Source organism: Leptodactylus fuscus, chromosome 1, assembly GCF_031893055.1.
Source record: "Leptodactylus fuscus isolate aLepFus1 chromosome 1, aLepFus1.hap2, whole genome shotgun sequence".
Taxonomy (NCBI): Eukaryota; Metazoa; Chordata; class Amphibia; order Anura; family Leptodactylidae; genus Leptodactylus; species Leptodactylus fuscus.
This window is the reverse complement of record NC_134265.1, coordinates 108,587,940-108,600,234: the sequence shown is the minus strand read 5'-3', so window position 1 is coordinate 108,600,234 and position 12,295 is coordinate 108,587,940.

The window sequence follows — 12,295 nt, the reverse complement described above, 5'->3', positions numbered from 1 at the left end:
AAGTGGGTGGTCTCAGGCAGGAATAGGCAAGGGGTGTATTTCTAGGCTCTAATATTGTCTGACATTGATAGTAGAAAGCCTAATTAGCATATTGGACACCACAAATGACTGTGCTGATTGCTTTTTTTTTTTTTTTGGCACGTTTTGTACACGTGTAAAAAATGTCACTGAAGTCAATGAAAGACTGATTTTTACACGTGTATGCTTTACACGTGTATTATACAAAAATGAGCGCACGTTTACTCCGTTTGCACGAGCCCTATTAAAGGAGGCAAAGAACTGGAAGTGGTGAAAGGTCCTCTTTAAACTCAGCCATGAACAGACTGGAGGAGCGCTATACTAAGTATATCAAAATAATGAATGATAATACAGTAAAATAACAATTAATAAACACTGTAGCATTCCTTATGGCAGTAATATTTGCAATTTCTATGGAAAACCAGATATTAGCAAGACCTGCCATTTATGTTTCTATAGTTCACACTGTTCATTTGCTTTAACATAAATTGTATCTTAAAGGAGAGAGAGGGAGACATTTATTGGAATGATCTCATTGCATAATGTGAAATGACTAAGCTTTCATGGTGGTTATCTAGATGAGGTGACTGTACACTATTAGCTGGTGGGATTAGTCATTTATGTGATCAGATAAATATGTGTCATGTGAAATAACAAGGCCTTGCTGTGTTTTCCAGTAAAATCTTCTTGATTGCTTTTAATCCCTATTCACACACCCTATGGATCTGAGATCTAGATTCCTTTATATCACAGTATTAATTGTTTTACCTCATGTCCAAATGATAGCCTCAAATTTTAAACTCCAGGCCCGTGCACACGGAGTTAACGCGAGCGCATTTTAGCAGAATACACGTGTTTCAAATGCACGTGTAAAAATAACACCCCCATTGACTTCAATGAAATTTTTTACACATGTAAAAAAACGCATCAAAATATGCACCAAAAATGCAATGCGTATTTTGACGCGTTTTTTACACGTGTAAAAAATTTCATTGAAGTCAATGGGAGTGTTATTTTTACACGTGTATTCTGTACTAGAGGGGCTGGTTTCATCTAATTGGCCTGCCTCCCCCCAAAAAAAACTACAGGTAACACAGGAGAGGAAGAAGGAAGTGGAGAAACTTGGGGGCTGACTCTGACACTGGGCTACATGATCAAACAAGCCTGGAAAGCTGCGGTTTGTCTTCAGTAGTGGTTGGCGCTCTTGCCTTGCAGCGCTGGGGCCCTGGCTGCAAATCCAACCAGAGGTAATATCTCCATGAAGTTTATGTTCTCCCTGTGTTTGCATGGGTTTCCTCTGAGTACTCTGGTTTCCTTCCACTGTCCAAAAAATATACAGATTTGCTTCCTGTAAAATAATTGGACCTTGTGGGTGTTGGGGGATGAGCACTTGTATGACAGTCAGTAACTCCACAACACTCCCTCCATGTCAAAAGTTCGCCACGGGGCCCCGCCATTCCTAGTTACGCCACTGGTAATAAGTAATAGCATGTAGGTATTCCACCTGTACAGCTAGAGAGTGTTCACTTAATTAAGAAGCATATGTCTCTTAAAGGGATTGTCCAATTCGCAATTAGCTGCTCTGAGTACAGTGCACAGAGATGGAAGCAGATGCCGTCATACACTGTGTCACGCTATTGCAGCTCTGCTTCCAGTGCATGGAGCTGTCTGCTTCTGTCTTTGGAAACGGTGCTTTGAGCCTCAAACTTCCACAATGTGATATTGGTGACCTTTCCTAGATGCACAGGAAATAAAGAAACATTGTCCCCACTCTCATACATTGCCATCTTCAGTGAAACTGCCATTCTAAATCCATATAACATACACACGAGGGACAATTTATAGAATAACAAGCCTATTCGAGAGCAGGAAGAACTTCATGCAAATGGAGAACGTATTCTTAATGCAAATATTGCATTTGAATTCAGAATCTTAGTGATAAAGCACTAGCCACTGATTACTATACTACTGTAAGTCACACCCATACCTTAAACTACCCATGGAAATGACAAAGAACTACCATAAACCACTAGCATAAAAAGGAACTACAACTATATTGCACAGTAACAAGGTGATAAATTACCAGTAGCATATTTAGAGACCTAGGTGTTAGGGCAGGGACACACAGGGCTAAGATGCTGTGATGATGTTCAGTATTGGTGTAGTAGATGACACACTGCAGAAAAAAACTGCAACACCGTGAATTGCACAGCAGGTTTAAGACCAACCTCATGTCACCAACTAGCTGTCCGAGAATCACAGAACAAACTCCACTGCAAAAAAAAAAAAAAAAAAAGAGTTGAAACAGTCACATAACCCCCCACCGAAAATACTCCAACTGGCAAATGGTTGTTGTAACATTTTGGCCTTACACATCAGTGCTTTGCATCAATGGGGCAATGCAGTATGAGTAGTTGACAAGTTAGAGATAATTTGGATATCTGATGCATACTCGCTCTGGCCCACCTTGGTCTCTGCTCCTCTCTGCCTAGTTTAGTAAAAAGTGGCAAGCAAGATACAGAACCAACAATGTGGCTCATCTATGGGGCAAAAAAAGGGCCCCACATTTACATGAGAAAACTGGCATAGATGGGTTAGTAAATTCCCCACAGTGTGTGTAAGATACAGTACAACAAGGAGCCAGCTGAAAACATGGAAGAAGTGAAAACTTTCCGTTATACCTTATTCCTTACCTATATATATATATATATATATATATATATATATATATATATATATATATATATATATATATATCTTACCTATACATATTTGCATTCCAGGATTTGGTTTGCAATCACTGATGCAAAATACTGATATATGAATAAGGTCACCGATGCAGGACCTCACAGCTAAGGAGACATTAGAAGACATTGCATGAAAGATCTAAGGCTATATTCACACTACCATGAATAAAAACTGCTGTGAAAAAAACATGACAGGTTTATTTCATACCAGTTTTCTGACCTGGCTTTTGGTATTTTTTTTTTTTTACTAGTGTGCTTTTTTGTAACACATTTATCAAAAGGTCATTGCTTCATACATGTGTAGCAATTCTGTAGGTGGAGAGCACCAGAGTTCAAGGAATTTTGGTGCATTGTTTTTTAAGCCAAGTTAGAGTTGGGTGTGATTGTGCAAAAATCTCACAACTTTTCAAAAAGTCGCAAATAATAAATAAGACTTAAAACTTATGCACCATGTAAAATACGCCCACATTGCAAGACGGTTTTTAAAAAGGTGCATTTGGCATAGACGACTTTAAAAAATGACACAAAACCGATAATAAATTTAGTGCAATGAAGAAAAGAGTCACAAAAAACCCACTAAAACATGCCATAATTCAGAGGCAAATGTAGTAATAAATTGGCCCTAATGTGTTTTAAAAGCAGCCTTCTGATAGCTGTTTCAAAACAGCATTTGCACGTTCATGTCTTAGGGGGCATTCACACTTGCACCCTGTGTCCGCCCTGTGCCATTCCACTGGATTTCCATCCTCAGCTCCAAGAGTTTGGAGAGGGAACTGCTTCCTGGCGGTCAGCTTTAAAAACCCATTCATATGGACTTATATCTTAAGGGGCGTTCACACTTATGCCCGGTGTCATTCTGCTGGGTTTCTTTCCTCAGCCCTGAGAGACTGGAGAGGGAACGGCTTCCCAGTGGTCAGCTCTTTAAAACCCATTCATTTGAATGGGTTTTTAAAGATGACTACTGGTGTCCGTCTGTGGCCTCTCTGCGGGGAAACCGTTTTTTTCGACCAGACACAAAGTCGGACATGTAGAACTTTGTGTCCCGCCGAAAATGGTTTCCCCGCGGAGAGGCCACAGGCGGACACCAGCGGTCACCTTTAAAAACCCATTCAAATGAATGGGTTTTAAAGAGCTGACCACTGGGAAGCCGTTCCCTCTCCAGTCTCTCAGGGCTGAAGATAGAAACCCAGCAGAATGACACCGGTCGCAAGTGTGAACGCCCCCTAAGATATAAGTCCATATGAAGTGGAATATTTGAGGTGAGGATTGCTCTGAATTTCTACCAAAATCTGCATGTTACATGTGGTGAAATCTACAGAGAAAATACAATGAATCCACTACAGAATGAGCGTGCTGCGGACTTAAAAATCTACTTGCTTGTTTTTCTGCGCATAGTATGTCCACAGCTCAGGGGTAGACACTGATAGCTTAGGGCCCCTGTGCAAAATGTTTCTCTGGGCCCCCTCCTGTGAACAATAAAGCTATTCAAATGTTATATGGGATAGAAAAATGATGCATGCACAGCCCTATCACATAAGACACATTCCACATACAGACCGTTCACACTTTTGACACATGAAATACAAACACTTGATAACTCACTGTGTGCAACGCAGTACAAATTTACTATAAGATATGTGTGCCTGAAAACTGGTGTAAAAGTGGCACATCTTTGGTGCATGGGCCTGACTTGCATCAAAGATGCCATTTTTTAAAAGTGGAGTGGGCGGCAATCTAGGTGGTCAAGGACAGAGAGACCTCATGCCATCCTATAACTGACATCTGTTGCGAGTTATAGCTGGACCTCCCAATATGCACCAGAATTAATAAGAGGTCAGAGTCTCTGCCCTGTCAGCATGTAAGGTTTTTCTGTTCTCTACAACCCTGTGTAATGTAATATGCATTTACTGTGCAAATCATTTGATGTGCATTTATATCGGATTTATAGTGATCATAATAAATAATCTTTCATGGTAAGGTACTTTCATGAGGTAATCTTCTTAGTGTCCTGTCCAGTGTCGTACTGAAAGACCTAGGGCCCACCCAACAGCTTTCTGCTAATAGCCTACACCATGGCTGCTTCACTGACATCTTACATATGTGCTGACTATCCAGTGAGTTTTTTCCAAGTATGGTTATCCCCTATAGTACTGTGCATGCCGCAATAGCTCGGTCTGTGTGTTAGATTTACCGGCTTTAACCTCATGCTGGGAGCAAGACTCCTAGCATCCTAGTTATCTTTCACAGTAGGAGTCCCTACCTCCCAGCAACATACCATTCCATACCAATTTCAGAATGTCGCTAAGAGTTCCCCTCTTTCTCTCCCTCTCCCTCTCTCTCTATACTAGCTTCTGCTCGCGGCTTCGTCTTCGGGTTCTTGGTGTTGATGATCCGTCTCTATTCAGCAAATTGCTGCCGTCAATGGTTTGCCTGCTCTGGCGTTTTGGCAGCTCGTAAGCTGTCCTGTTGCTGACCTTGTTCCTCACACTGTGCCTGTGATTGTTCCGGCATCTCAGCAGCTCACTGGGATGCCATATAATGAGCATGTTGTTGGTGTTGTTGTACCGCCTGCTGCAGCGTTTTGACAGCTGTGAAGCTGGCCTGCTGCTGAACTAGTTACTCGTGCTGTGCCCGTGATTGTTCCGGCATCTCAGCAGCTTGCTGAGATGCCATATAATGAGCGTGCGGTTGGCGTCGATGATCCTCCTCAGCTGCGCTTGAGGAGAACTCTGTCGACTTCTGGCTACCTTCATAGCTGTCGTTGTTTGCAACAAATTAGATTCTGTTTTTCCAGGCATGTTGAAAATTGGCAAACTGCCAATTTGGATTAAAGGTGTTTGCCCATGTCACTTTGTCTGCACTGGAGCAGATCAGATAATATGCAAATGTATATACACACTGAGGGTTAGCGTGTGTTTACACAGAGAGACAACAGCCCTGGCTTTCTCAGAAGGTGAGATAAGAGCAGTGTAATATAGTATGCGAACAAAAATTCATAACAGTCATGAAGCCATGTCATTTACCGGGATAAAAAGTAGCCTATATTTTAATCGAGGTTACAATCTATCCATGTGCCAAATTTCATTCAAATCCATTCAGCTGTTTTTGCGTGATTGAGGAACAAACATCCAAACACACAAACATCCAACATATCCTGGATCACTTAAGTCTGGTGAGACCTGATCGAAAACATGACTGTTGTTTATTTTGATTGTTTTGTTTAAGATTTTTATTGAAGGGGTATTGCCTCTTGAACTCCAATTTCTGGAATATCTATAGAATGAGGAACACAGCAAGATAAAATTACCCACTGATTTTAGACACAACACATTTTGGATGTGTGACAAGCGTTCAGACATTATTGTTCCTGTCATGCAGAACATTACTCAAATGAAGAAAAACCTGGTAATTGTATTTACAAAGACATAAGTGGAAAAATCTTTTAGAATGCAGCATTCCTAAAGGTGACATATTGCTCCGAGTGAAACATACCAGTCATAAAAGGGTCTACGTTATTCTGCTTACAACCCCACAGTCTTCCATAAAACATGGTTGAGACCATAAAAATGAATTCCCACAAACACAAATGCTTGTCCGTCACCAATATTATAGTAATATATCAGCACGGAGCTGTACATAGACACAGGAGATGTCTAATGCTTCACTTATTAATAAAAAAAAAAGTTGATGTTTACCAATAACACATTGACCCATATGCACACCCTGTACTGTGCTGCTATACTGCCTGTGAGCACATAACCAACGTCACAGGAATTTGACATTGAAGAACAACCCGATTGTTCAGCAGTATTTATTTCCTTACTTCCAGTTCTTACTGGAACATAATCTACTTTCATGGCGGGGAAACCTATATCTGTATTGTCTACATTCAGGAATTAGCACCAGAACCACCCACATCTCCAAAGGACTCGTGTATGTCTTGTAAACACAAAGTACTGCAAGCAAGCACTGCAGTCATCAATAGCTGTCACTCCCATGGCAATAAAAGAGCACAGGGGTTTGTAATGGGTTATTATGTTTTAACTGAATATGATAAGAAAGAATGTTTCCAGCGCTGTATTTACTCTATTTACTCATAAACTCCCCCTCACCCTCACTTTCAACTAGCCTTGAAAAACAACATAGTAAAAAGACACCACCAAGGCGTCATGCATGCGTCTATCTTACGGGATGGGTTCTCTCCTTTCACATTGTGTATACTCTTGATGCATGCATCAAACATGTCACTTGACAGAGGCCAGAACAGTGTCCTTTTGTCCTCTGTTGGACTAGTATACGTCAGTCTTTTACGGCCAATTTCATCTGCGTGTAATAGGGGTGCGTTTCTGTGGCCATAATAAGACTGCAAACACTGGTCCAGATCAAAGATACAATACAGTCACACTCTGGCCCAGGCAGCGCCGCACCTCCCATGAGGCGACCTGAAGCGACCGCTTCAGGCGGCACTATGCCAGGGCCCCAGGGAGGGTGGCATTTTTGCTTACCTAAGCCAGTCCAGGACAAGCTGTCCTGGACTGGCTTAGCACCGAGCGGTGGATTGGGGAGGCCGCTGGAGCAGCGCGGCTCCAGCGGCCTTCCCTCACGCTCAGGCAGAGAGCAGGTCCTCTCCGTGCCTGCTCTCTGCCTGCGAACGCCGCTAAGCCCCGCCCCTTGCCTTAGCCCCACCCTCTTCGCTCCACCCCACCCCGCCCCCTCCATCCGGGAAGGAGGGGGGGGGCGGCTTTCTGTCGTTCGCCTCGGGCGGCGAAACAGCCCGGTTCACTCCTGAGCCCAGGAGCCTTAGAGAGCCCATAAGCACTGGCGTCAGTATTAAGATTGCTTCCATCTGGCCCATAAGCCAAGGAGACCCACGGATTACCCAAACCACACTAAGGTTGATTAAGCTCCTAAGCACCCGTAGCCATCACTATCAAGAATTCGCTGTAGGGGCCCACCTATCATATGCTATATAAAATTCTGGTGTCATCTTATATTGTAGAGGTGTTTGGGCCTCCTAAGGAACCAGGACCCAGTAACAATTGCTAACTCCACTGCACTTATAGCTATTCACCTGATTCTCAATACTCAAACTAAGAATCATAGGTCCTTATCATAGTATTAGTTTGGGTGGTGGAACGTGCAGCACTGTGATTTGTGGCCATAATATTAACACATTTCTGTACTCATTGTATGATATTGAATGAGACTGGGATGCAGACAGCCCATGTGACAAATGAACATCTATGTGACCATAACCACTTTGGGTAGCTGATTGACGGACATGTCGGAACCCCTAGAATCTAATATGGATTACCTCTAATAACAATAGAACAGCAATATACTAGCCTAGGAACACCCCTCAAATGATATTTTTTTTCCAAAACTGACATCAAAGAAGTCATATGAATGAATCCTGACTGGTTGGAGACGAACCACAGGAGCTCTCACCCATCCCAAATAAGTGAAATCAATTGACTCTTTAGTCTTTATGTCAATGGAGAAACATACAACAGTAGTTTATTTCTACATACATATACATGACACTGGTGATGGGAAGCAAATTTATTCATTGCTGTACTTACCTTGTACTCTATTAAACCCATTTATATATATTACAGTACTAATCTCCCAGATACTTCGCATCATATGCATAGTAAAAAGAAAAAAAAAACAACTTCCAAGACAAAGTCTAATACATTCATTTCAAAAGCATAGTAAAGAACCATTGTAAGGCACCTGTGATCCGCCACCACCTAGCGCCATGATGGGTACTGCTCTAGTTATGAAGGGAGGGGGAGTCTGGACTGATCTGCCCTCTGAGGGCATCTGAGAAGGATGGTCGGGGTATAATATTTCTTAGATTCTTCAGCAAGGCTGGAGTTAATGTTTTCATTCCAGGTCAGACATTACACACTGCTGTCTGCGAGCATTGCCATCCCATTTCCTGAGCTCAGCTGAGCCTAAATAGCAGGAAACCAGTCCCCATGAAACAATAGATCTCCCCCTGAATCCCCCCACTGGGCCTCAGACTTCATAGTTAGTCAGACATGTGTAGGATAACTATTACAATTGTTATGTGATACAGTCACTGGGGCAACTCTCTATATTTATATATAATGAACCTGGGATACAGAGATTTCAGGTCACTAAATGACTGTATTGTGTTTCATACAAGGCATTTTAGATGACCTTAAATGGTGACATTTTACATGACATTAGGTCTAACTTTAGTAAATACTGCCAGCATCTAAACAAACCTAAGCAAAGTCCCTTCCAGAGATGAAGGCTTTGCTTTACCTGGGTCAGTGTTTTGTACAACTTCTTAACCCATGATCTAAATGCCACTGTGGTGCCTTGATGGTGCCCCTGCTAGTACCCAACACATGGGACACAGATCTTGCCAGATTTCTAGTGATTACTCTTAGGGCACATGGATGTCACAGAAGATAGTCCTTCTAATAACCACGGCTACTGTGAAACCGCCAAGATCATACAGTAATGTACATAGACGCTGCGCAATACTGGAGTTTCCTTACAGAGGCCAGCATCAACTTTTATCCCCAACTGAATCCTTAGAAACTTCCTTATAATAAGGGGTAGGTTGTTAGAACAAGCTATTTTATGTGATTTATAAAATAATATGAGATTAGCAGAACAAGGGATTATGTAGATAATCTTGTTTCCCTTAGTCCTAACAGCGGCACAATGCGGGGGTATTTCGTGCCCCTGTGTGCTGGTAGGACAGGCGGAATTTTAATTAGCCATGTATTAATTTCACATGGCTTGTTCCCTTTAAGAGGGCACAGATACCTCCCCCCTGTGCGTAAATAACAAGTAATAATACATACATTCCAAAATAAACAACAATAGGGGGGGAATCCTTGTGCCGCTGTTAGGACTAAGGGAAACAAGATTATCTACATAATCCCTTGTTCCCTGTCGTCCCTACCAGCGGCACAATGTGGGGAAATAGCAAGTAATCCCCATAAGGGTGGGAGATTAAACACAAGCAGAATGTAATACAGTACGCCCGAAGGCAGTAGCTTCTGAGCCATACCGATCAAGTCGGTAGTGCTTCACAAAGGTCAATTCTGAAGACCAGGATGCTGCTGCACAAATCTGGTCCAAGGTGAGAGCCTTGACCTCTGCCCAAGAGGTCGATACTGCCCGCGTCGAATGGGCCCTTAGGACGGTCGGCGGAGGTAAGTTCTGACTCACAAACGCCAACTTGATTGCTTCCTTCACCCAGCGAGAGATGGTGGTCTTAGAAGCCTTGCGGCCTTTATGGCCCCCTACATAATTTATTAACAAGTTCTCAGATCTCCTGAAAGCGCGTGTGCGCTGAAGGTAAATCTGCAGGTTCCGGACTAAATCTAGGGTATGCCACTTCTCCTCCTCAGGGGAAGTGGGCACGGGAAAAAAGGTTGGCAAGCAAATGAGCTGACTCACATTCGCCCTAGAAGAAACTTTCGGCCTGAATCCTGGCAGAAATCTCAACTGAACACGGTCTTCAAAGAAGGCAATGTAAGGAGCTTCCGATGAGAGTGCTTGAAGCTCCCCTACTCTTTTTGCCGAGGTGATAGCGAGGAGAAAAGATACCTTATAGGTCAGCCACTTTAGATCCACCTCCTCCAGAGGTTCGAATGGAGCAACACAAAGTGCCGTTAGGACCTTGCTGAGGTCCCATTGGTGGACAGGAGCAGAAACTGCTGGTCTCAGCCTAGTTGCCCCTTTGATAAAGGTGCTCACTAAAGGATCCTGAGACAACCGCCTCCCCAGATAGGCGGACAAAGCGGCTACATGTACCTTCAGGGTAGAAGCTGCAAGCCCTCTGTCTAGGCCGTCCTGAAGGAAATCCAGGATCGCCCTCACAGGGGGATCGGAGGAGTCCACTTCGTGTTCCGTGCACCAGGCCTGGAAAATATTACCGATCCTACGGTAATTCTTATTGGTCGAGGTGGCTCTGGCGCTGGCTAAAGTCCTTAGGACGCCTTGAGACAGTCCTCTATTCCTTAATAGGGACTGGTCAACCTCCAGGCTGTCAGATTGAATCTCCTCAGATCGTGGTGTCTCAGCTCTCCTTGTGTCACCAGATCTGGGAGGGGGGGAAGCCTCCAATACCTGCCTTGACTCATCCACATGAGCTGGGCAAACCAAGTCCTTTTCGGCCAGAACGGGATTATGGCAATTCCCGAGACTTGGTCCTGTCTGATTTTCATCAATACCTTGGGTATGATGGAAACTGGAGGGAAAATGTATATCAGCCTGAACCTCCATGGGATGGACAGGGCATCCACTGCCAAGGCATTGTCCTCCTGGTACAGAGAGCAGAAGGTTTCCACCTTGGCGTTGAGTCGGGTTGCCATGAGGTCGACATCCGGAAGGCCCCATGTTTGGACAATCTGATGGAATATGTCTTGATTGAGAGACCATTCTCCTGATACAGGGATACCCCGACTCAACTGATCCGCTACTATGTTCAGGGAGCCCTTGATGTGAACAGCGGATAGGTGGGTCAGATTCTTCTCTGCCCACGTGAAGATCAAGTTCGCCTCTCTCAGTAGGGCTGGAACCCTGGTGCCGCCCTGTTTGTTCAAGTATATTACCGTCGTCATATTGTCTGACCGGACCTTGACTGCCTTCCCTTCGAGAAAGGGGGCGAGTACTTCAGCGCCAGATACACTGCTTTTAGCTCCTTCAGGTTGGAGGTTCCTACCTCTGGATTCCTCGACAGGCCCTGGACAGTCCTGCCGTCCAGGTGGGCTCCCCATCCCGAATGGGACGCATCTGTTGTCAACAGGGTCCAACGAGGTTGAACCGAGGACCTTCCGTCTTTCAGGTGTCTCCACCATCTGAGGGAAAGACGGGTACCGGGAGAAAGGCAGATCTTCCTGTGCAGTCCCCGTGGAGATCCGTTCCAGGCTCTCAACACTTCCATCTGAAGGGGACGCAAGTGCCATAAAGCCCAAGGGACCGCCTTGGCTGAAGAAGACATCAGGCCTAGGACCCGCATGGCGGTGCGAATGGTGATCCATCGGGACCTGAGGAGGCCCCGAACCGAAGCTTCTATTTTTGCTCGCCTTGGACGAGATAGGAAAATCTGCATGCTCTGGGAATCCAGAACAAACCCTAGGAATTCCTTCCGGGTGGATGGCACTATTTCTGACTTCTCCCAATTGATCAGCCAACCTAACTCCTGGAGGAAGGCGATGGCTATCTGGAGGTGGTGATGGAGAATTGAAGTAGACTGAGCTTTTATAAGCCAGTCGTCGAGGTAGGGAACCACGAAGAGGCCTTGAAGTCTAAGAGCGGCGGCAACTGGTGCGACCATCTTGGTGAATACATACGGAGCTGACGATATGCCGAATGGCAGAGCAGTGAACTGTAGGTGCTCTCTGTGACCAGCCATAAGAACGGCTATACGTAGATATTTCCTGTGTGGCGGGAAGATGGGGATATGTAAGTAGGCATCCTTCAGGTCCAGGGTGACCATGACCTCGTTGCGCAATAGGAAACTGGTTACTGAGTCT